Source organism: Pipistrellus kuhlii, unplaced genomic scaffold (assembly GCF_014108245.1).
Source record: "Pipistrellus kuhlii isolate mPipKuh1 unplaced genomic scaffold, mPipKuh1.p scaffold_m20_p_14, whole genome shotgun sequence".
NCBI lineage: Eukaryota > Metazoa > Chordata > Mammalia > Chiroptera > Vespertilionidae > Pipistrellus > Pipistrellus kuhlii.
In genome coordinates, this window is record NW_023425449.1 from 33,311,585 (window position 1) to 33,320,581 (window position 8,997).

Consider the following 8,997-nt stretch of genomic DNA (forward strand, 5'->3'; position numbering starts at 1 on the left):
GCGCCTCTGAGAGAAAGGTGCCCTCGATTTTCGCCTGCTGCCAAACAGTCTATGCTCTCCCACAATGAGCCCGGTATTGGGGTTCAGTTCAGTTGGAAGTGGGATTGGAGGTGGCGTTCAGAGCAGTCTGGAGCCCCAGTCTCCTTCCCGTCAGGGCAATCCCGCGGCACAGCCGACCGTCCCTTCTCTGCGCGCAATGTGCGCGCCTCCGGGACCTCCTTTCGCCTCTCCCCGGGGTTCCGCCTTACAGCCCGGCTCCCTATGGCTGAGCCTGAGTCCCCGGGGTCTGGCCCAGAACCGGGGTTCAGAGCAGTTGGGGGCCCAGCACAGTCGGAGTTTTATCTCCTTTCCGCTCGGGAACGCCCGCCAGGCACTCGGCCTCCCTCCTCTCCGGCTCTGTCCTCTCCGCGCCACATCTCCGTACCTTGGGCTTTTCCAGCTCCTCCGCGCCTCCTTCTGGTTTTCTCCTTGCTTCTCGCTGTAGAATTTCCAGTCAGTCAACCTTCCTGTAGTTCTGGGCAATGTCCGTTTTATATTTTAGTTGTATTTTATTGAAATTGTTGTGTGCGGCTGCGGCTAGGTGTTCACCTGGGCGCAGCCATCTTGGATCCTGACCATTGCCTTTTAGAAATAAGTACACAATGTATTTTACAATCTTGTTACTTTGGGTCTGCTTCCAAACTTCCAACTGGGTACACAGTGTCTGAGATGCTAGGGAACTGTAGCCTTTTCTTTCTTTCTTAAATATATTTGTATTGATGTCAGAGAGGAAGAGATAGAAACATCAATGATGCGATAGAGTCATTGATCCGCTGCCTCCTGCACACTCTCACTGGGATAGAGCCCCCAACCAGGGCACGTACCCCTGAGATTGGGATGGAAACGTGACCTCCTGGTTCATAGGTTGATGCTCAACCACTGAGCCACACTGGCTGGGTGGGAACTGTAGCTTTTTCCAAGAAAAGAGAAAGTGCCTCTGACACAGGGGCAAGGTTAAGGCTCAGGTGTAATCTATACCAGTGGTCGGCAAACTCATTAGTCAACAGAGCCAAATATCAACAGTACAACGATTGAAATTTCTTTTGAGAGCCAAATTTTTTAAACTTCTAACGCCACTTCTTCAAAATAGACTCGCCCAGGCAGTGGTATTTTGTGGAAGAGCCACATTCAAGGGGCCAAGGAGCCACATGTGGCTCATGAGCTGAAGTTTGCCGACCACAGATCTAGACCCAGCATGGTCTAGGTTGTTGGGTTGCCTTTGTTCTTCAGATCTTGCTGCAAATGGCCAGAGAGCTAGGAGTGTTCAATTGTTGTAGGAGGTGAAGGAAGGAAGTTTATGGAAGACGTAGTGTAACATCATAAAACTCTCCTCGGAGTCCTCTTCACCCTCTCCAACACCTGTGAACAAGAAATATGCCACTCACTGCACAGGTACCTGGGCCTCGTTTTAGCAACAGTCAGACAACAGGTTCCCTTTCAGAGTTGGCTCTTAATTTTGTTCTAGCTCTCTTTGTCTCTGTTCTTCCCTTTCTGGTTTGTATGGTTTTTTTTTGTTTGTTTTTAAAAAAATGTATTTATAGAAGAGGAAGAGAAAGAGAGAAGAGAAAGAAAAGGACATCGATTTGTTGTTCCATCCATTTATGCATTCACCACTTGACTCCTGTATGTGCCCTGACGGGGGATCGAACCCGCAACGTTGGTGCCTGTAGCCCAATATAGCCTATATGATCCTATAGGTAATGGAGTTCTGGCTTTAAAATGACTTGTTTCAGCCGAAACCGGTTTGGCTCAGTGGTAGAGCATCGGACTGCAGACTGAAAGGTCCCAGGTTCGATTCCGGTCAAGGGCATGTACATTGGTTGAGGCACATCCCCGGTTGAGGGTGTGCAGGAGGCAGCTGGTCGATGTTTCTCTCTCATTGATGTTTCTAGCTCTCTATCTCTCTGCCTTCCTGTCTGTAAAAAATCAATAAAATATATATATTTTTAAAAATGACTTGTTTCATCAAATCCTGCACACTAGTATGGGATTATTCTACAAGCTTCTGCCAAGAGTAAATTTACCAAAATTATGCTACAAAAAAGTATTTCCCAGAAGACCAAACGAAGGGAGTAGAAAAGAACAGGCAAATTCTTTTCTTTCTTTCTCTCCCTAATGTTGCCCTATTCTCAGCTCTCCTAAGGCCATCTGGAAAGGGGCAAGACCCTGATGCGTGGGCCTCTGCCTTTTGGATCATGTTTTTTGCTCACTCTTCATTACGGCTTGTACTCACTTATCATACGTGACCAAATGGCATGACAGTGGCTTCACCACATATTTTTTTTTCTGGAACAGGTTGTAACAAGATTCTAAAATACAACTCGTAATTCTCAGTTAAGGAGTGTCAAAGCAGTGGTACTTGGGGAGGTTGAGCATTACTATATTTGAAGTTTGGAGTTTTTCTCAAAGAAATGGTTGGCTTCTTTAGCAAGGTTTTAAGGCAGTCAGAGATAATGGGGTAATGAATAACAATGGAACCTATATTCAAAACACACTGCGGGTCAAACCCTTCCCCCCCCCCCCCCCCCCCCCCCCCCCCCCCGTCAGATAAGTTCCCCCCTTTTCTCTATGAGAAGGGAAGTGAGTTTGGCTAAGCAAAGATGGGGGCAGGGTGGGTGGGTGTAGGAGAGGAGGAGACAAAGGGATGATGTGGGAGGAGTGGAAGGACATTTCTATGCTCTAGGTGCTGCCAATGCACAAAATGGAGCTTGTGTCTCCCCCAGACCAGGCTGTACCCCCACTGGCCCTCTCTTCCTTGGCCTTGCCCCCCTCACTCCCTCCCGGCTCCCTCATAGCTGGTCCCTTGCCCTCTGGATGTGGAAGCTGAGTTTCACTCCTCCAAGAATGAGCACACTCAGCTTCCACTGGAGCCTTTCTGCATGATTTTCAAGAAATTCAAGAAGAGATGAAAAAAGGAAATGTAAAACAAATGCTTTGGGTTTTAGTTTCTGAATTCCCCTTCCATAGTTCTCATCAGTGGAGGCTTCCTCAAATGGTGAGTAGACAGATTTTTGCCCAAGCAGATTAGATACTGGCATGCATTTGCCAAGTTTTCTGGGTGGGCCTGATCCCTGAGCACATGGCATCCAAATGACCCACGTTTCTTTTTGTTCTTTGATTTCCAATGTTTTGCACTGAATTCGTGGAGCTTTGAGTACAACAGAACACCAGCAAGGAAAATAAAAAGCACTTCGAAAGTGGGGAGAAAAAAAGGAACCTGCTGTTTGATTTACAACATTTTATTAATGGGTTAGTCAACATTTGCTTAGAACCCACTGGGTACAGCATGTAATAGGCATGTGGGAGATTGCAAAAGACATCGGGAAGATATTTTTTTTTTTTCCTGCTTGCAAAAATCCAACTCACTGAGTCTAATGGAAGACACCCACTAAAGACACAGGAGCACGGCTAACAATACAAATAACGGGTCCCTGGCGGTGCCCACTTAGGACATGTGAGTTTCAGTTGCCTGTGAGTGCTGATGGGCTGGTTTAGTGGCAGGGTCCCCAGAAGCAGCTCACTTGGGGATGCTATGGCCCCTCCCTGGCCCAAATCAGCCCGACAGCAGACCCCATCCTCTGAGTCATCTCAGGTAAAGGTGGTGACTTGGAAAGGCCGGTTTCCTACCCCAAATCCCTGATTTTAATCTCATGGACAGTGTCATCGTGGCCACACGGCGATTTATGCTACAGGTTATATGACTCTACCGTAGGGGTGTCGAACTCAATCAGAGAAGGGGCCAAAATCTAAAATCCAGCCTAAATCGAGGGCCGAATGGTTTACTGAACAGTCATAAACTGTCATTGTGATGGAAACGCAGCGGAGTGCAGTGATGACAGCGTGGTGCGGGCCACATTGCAAGGCCTGGCGGGACGGATTTGGCCCGCGGGCCTTGTGTTTGACACATGTGCGTCTACCGGTATCAGTTCAGGACTCTTCTATCCGCGTTGGGAGAAGCAGCAGAGACACTCGGCATAGAAGGCAGCACTGGTAACTCGGTCTCTGGGCGCCTCCACTCGGCCGGCCCCTGTGGATTTCATGAGACGTGAAGCAGCCACTCCAGATAAACCTGACTTTCAAGGGGGCGTGGACTCTACTTTCCAGAAGCCTCCTTATCAGTGCTTCCTGCTGGCAGACATCGGGAAAGCTGCCAAGAATCTGGCCAGGAACCCGTTTTGAATCTGAAACTCAACAGCGTGGCTCCAGGCTCCCTTCCGACCTGCCGCCAGGCCAGCGTTGCTGGGTCTGTGGGGGACTATCAGGTCTCACTGCCTGTGCTTCTGAGTGGAGTGCCTTTGAGGTCCCTGTAGTGACTCCCAACCATGTGTCTCAGGACACGTGTGGGGAAGGCCCGATTTTTTTTTGTCTTAAATCCATCATGTACCAATATTGGTAAAAATAACGACGAGAGAAACTACTAGAAGAAACTGTCCAATGACAAACAAAACACAAGCTCAACTTTTAGTTTTGAGTCAACAGACAGAAAGCTACGTCCAATTGCCATAAACGTTCTGCATGCTTCCTCTGTGTCTGCACTCCTCTCGTGGCAGCCTGGCTTACAAACAGTTTGCAGAACGGGACAGGCGCCGGGCCCTGGGTCGCAGTTTGAGTAGCACTGACTTCAAAGACGACGGGGCTGTGGATTCTTTCCGAGGAGGAGTCTTTCAGCTACTTGTTAGACAGCCAGAGAGAAGACCCCTTCCATAGGTTCCATGTAGCTTTTTATTTTTTTTCCCCCAGAGAGGAAGGGAAGAGGAAGAGAGAGGTAGAAACATATGTGATGAGAATCACTGACTGGCTGCTTCCTGCACACCCTCCACTGCAGATCAAGCCCACAACCCGGGCATGTGCCCTGGCTGGGAATTGAGCTATGACCTCCTAGTTCACAGGTCGATGCTCAACCACTGAGCCACACTGGCCAGGCTTCATGTAGCTTTGTGTGTGTGTGTGTGTGTGTGTGTGTGTGTGTGTGTGTATGAGGTTGTGCTACTGTTTTTTCATTGTGTTTTCAAAGGAGAAAACATCGTCTGTTTACCAAATAGCTCTTGAATTCAAATACTATAAAACAGCAAACTCCAGTCACCATGCACATCGTGGGAAAGCAACAGTTCTGATCTCTGCTTATGAAAACTAGAGTTAAAAAGTCACTGCACAGAAAAGGCCCACGTTTCCAGTGGCAAAACTTGTATGCAGTGACAGGAAACGTTGAGTACATTGAATTTCCAGCCCCAACCCATACACAAATGACAAGACATTGTCAAAATGGCCAGTGCCTGGCCATTTTAATCTAACTCTGCAGCAGCAGCACAGACGCCTGTCCACTGCACCTGCTGGCATGGCCCTTTCTCCTCAGGCGGTGAGAAAGGGCAGGGCGACTGCAGAGCGAAGCCACGGGAAGCTATCTTTTGTCCCAGACAGGATGGCGGAAAGAAATCCTCCATGAATGCCTCGCTTCAGGGGAAGACTGTGCTTCGGCTTTGGAAAATTAATTTGGAAGGCTAGGGGGAGAGTTTAAGTAATTGCCGTTTAACATGAAAATGCACATGTGATAGAATGGAGCATAACTGAGGATTCATAAAACAGGCGCAACAGAAACACGTTCGGCCTGCTTTGCCTGAAATGAAGCATGAGCTTACCAACATCTGGCACCCCTCAGCGTTTATGAAGATAGATGTTCTGCTGCTTAATGATGAGAAATTATTTTCTTTATAAAGAAAAGAGTTCCTAGCATGTAGCTTCTCGCTCTGACCTAAATCAGAGCTTGAAGAGTTAAAATCAGCCATGTTTCCCCCTAAAACCCTATTGCTGTCTCCCTGCCTCTGAGCTGAGAGGCGTTGGGCCCACTCACACAGAACTCCTCAGGGGTTGTCCCACCGCTCACTCACCTTCAGGTCTCCTCCAGCAGCGCCCACTAAGTGCGGGGAACGGGGGTGACATAGTAAAATACTAGTCACATGAGCTAGACACTAAGCAAGCCCGTCACCCATCCGATTTACAAACATTGCTGAGCGTGTCCCAGGAAATTTGACTTTCACCAGCATCTTCACAGCAGAAACACTTGCTTTGGAAAACAAGAGACGGGGGGAGGGGGGTGTTGGATGGACTCCTTCAGTACACCTGGCCCAGTAGACTCCTGCAGGCCACACTTCTCCATGGAAACGCCGGGTGAGGATGAAACGAGGTATTCTGGTGCCAAAGAAAGGAGGTGGATCTGAAATCTTGGGCCTGGCACAAATGTCCTGGAGACCCTGCACTGCTTGCCACCCCCTATCCACACCCCATGTCACCTTTGTCAACCCTCCCTCAGCTTTCAGTCTCAGCGCTCCTCATCCTGAGCTTCTCAGCTCGCAGGGCAATTTCTCACGGAGGACTTGCCTCCTCTCCCTTTGCCCTTGATCTCCTGATGGCACTTACAATGCTTGTATGCTACCTGTCTTCATGTCGCTATATTGCTCCACTTACTCATGCGTTCACTGGTTGGCTCTTGTGTGTGCACTGACGGGGGCTCGAACCCCCAATGTTGGCGAACAGAAGGAAGCTCTAACCAACGGAGCGACTCGGCGAGGGCTTGTGGGAGTGCTATCAATAGTTTAGATGGAAGTTCAGGCCCTGCATAAAGAAACAGCTGAAATATTTCCTTTCGTAGACTTGTGACATTAGGTTAAAAAAAGAAAAAGAAAAGGAAGCCATGTCAGGGATGGCTGGGCTAATGAGCACAGCGAGTACAGCTGCCCTTACTTCTGGAGACGAGAGCGCTGGCGTGGAAGGAGCATGCGTGGAAGATGAGGGTGGCCCCTCACCAGCACTTACCCACCCGGAGGCATACTGGGGGGTGATTGGCACTGCCTGCCTAACAGGAGATGCTGGACTGCAATTGAGAATGTTGGCGCTCATCAAAGACAGCCAAGCAGGATAGAGAGAGAGAGAGCAGTGATTACTTAAACCTGAAGCTACATTCCGCAAAAGGGCTTTGCTTTTTCCATTCTTCATTCTGTTTTAGTGATCATTAGGAACAACAGCAACAACAACAACAGACCCTAAAACCACAGGCTGCGCACAATTAAGATGCTGTATAATAGAGTGCACGGAATGAGCCTGAGCTTTCTGTATAATGATCAGCATTTAGAGATGTTTTATTTCGGTGGAAATTTCTGCGGAGTAGTTCTTCTCTTCAGAAACAGATTTGTTTTTTTGCTAAATGGTTTCCACCTGATCTTATTGCTCTGAACCACTGTTTCTGCTTGGAGACAGAGTTGACCCACCATCCCCTAATATTCACCAAGAAATGATTTCTAGGGTTGAACTGGGGCTTTCTATTCAGTGAGAATAATAGTGCAGTAATGGACGTTCTCTTTGAAGATAAAGTTGAAACCGATTTGGCTCAGCGGTAGAGCGTCGGTCTGCGGACTGAATGGTCCCAGGTTCGATTCCGGTCAAGGGCATGTACGTTGGTTGCGGGCACATCCCTGGTAGGGGGTGTGGCAGCTGGTCAATGTTTCTCTCTCATTGACATTTCTAGCTCTCTCTCTCTCTCCTTTCCTCTCTATAAAAAATCAATAAAATATATTAAAAAAAAAAAAAGTTGAACCAAGCCTTGCATATTTTCTTTTGAATTTTTCAAAGCGTCCTATGTGTATTAGGATTTAGGTAAATGGCCGAACTTCTAACATATTCCCAGTAGTTCTCTAGGCCTTGATCTACAACACTGAATTCACATTTTAACAACCACACTTGAGTTTTCATTTTTCATATACTTAGTATATACAGTCTAGAAATGTCCTTCTGATCTAAGTTACAAATAATTCGTGTCTTACAGTTTTGTTTATTGTGAATGAAATCAGCAAGAAACAGAAAAGGACTACTCTAATTGGTCAGGAGAGATCACTAATAACCTCGTTTGGTAAAACTGCACTTTTGAAAAGTTAATCTCTGTTCTCATAAGGAACATTATTGAAGGTTTTCACATTTGATAGAGGAAAAACGGGGTTCATCCAGCAGTCAGTCAGCAAGTGTAGAAATGAGTAACAATCTTAGCCTTCAGATTTCAGCGTGTTTCATGCATTCTCCACACCTGGGTATGTTCCACACACACTGTCACATCCAGGCCTTCCAGTCCACTTGCAGGGTTGTAATTTCTAGAACATTTTATGAGATCGGTTCAAATTTCTTGATAAATATCCTATATTACAAAAGGCTAATATGCAAATCAACCAAACAGTGGAATGACCAGTTGTTATGATGCTCACTGACCACCAAGGGGCAGACGCTCAATACAGGAGCTGCCCCCTGGTGGTCAATGTGCTCCCATAGCGGGAGCACCATTCAGCCAGAAGCCTGACTCATGGCTGGTGAGCACAGAGCAGCACTAGGGATCACACACACAACCTTGGCATATCAAGACAATTCTCTAAGCAACTGAGCTACCCATCCAAGGGGAGGTCCTAGTTTTCTGTGAGAACACTTGGCAACACATTGGAGATAGAGGGTAGAGATGACTATTGCTAACAACATCTTCGCAAAATATCTCTCCCCTTTCCTCATCTACACAAGCTTTGCTCCAGGATTAGTTCTGAATTTATGGACTGTGGATTACCTAATTTTAGTGAATGCAGTTAATTTGTTTGTTCCACTCAATAACTATATTCTAAAATGCAGGCAAGAAGGTCACTCAATGAGCCTAGGACAGCTGTCCGGGTTCAGGGTGCAAGCCTAATGCTTCCCACCAGGTTTTACTGTTTGACCTGAGGCCAGGCCACAGTGGCAGCCTCTGCTGGATCTGGAGACCAGGAAAGACAGACTTTGCTCAGTCAGAGCACTTCACAGGGTGAAGAAGTATGATTTACAGTTACACTTGTGTATTTTAGTGTCTTGTAAAGTTTTAACGACAAATCAAGGGCTTTTTTTTCTTTTTCCCCTAAACCCACAGCATATGCTGTAGAACACAAGTGCTATAAGTAC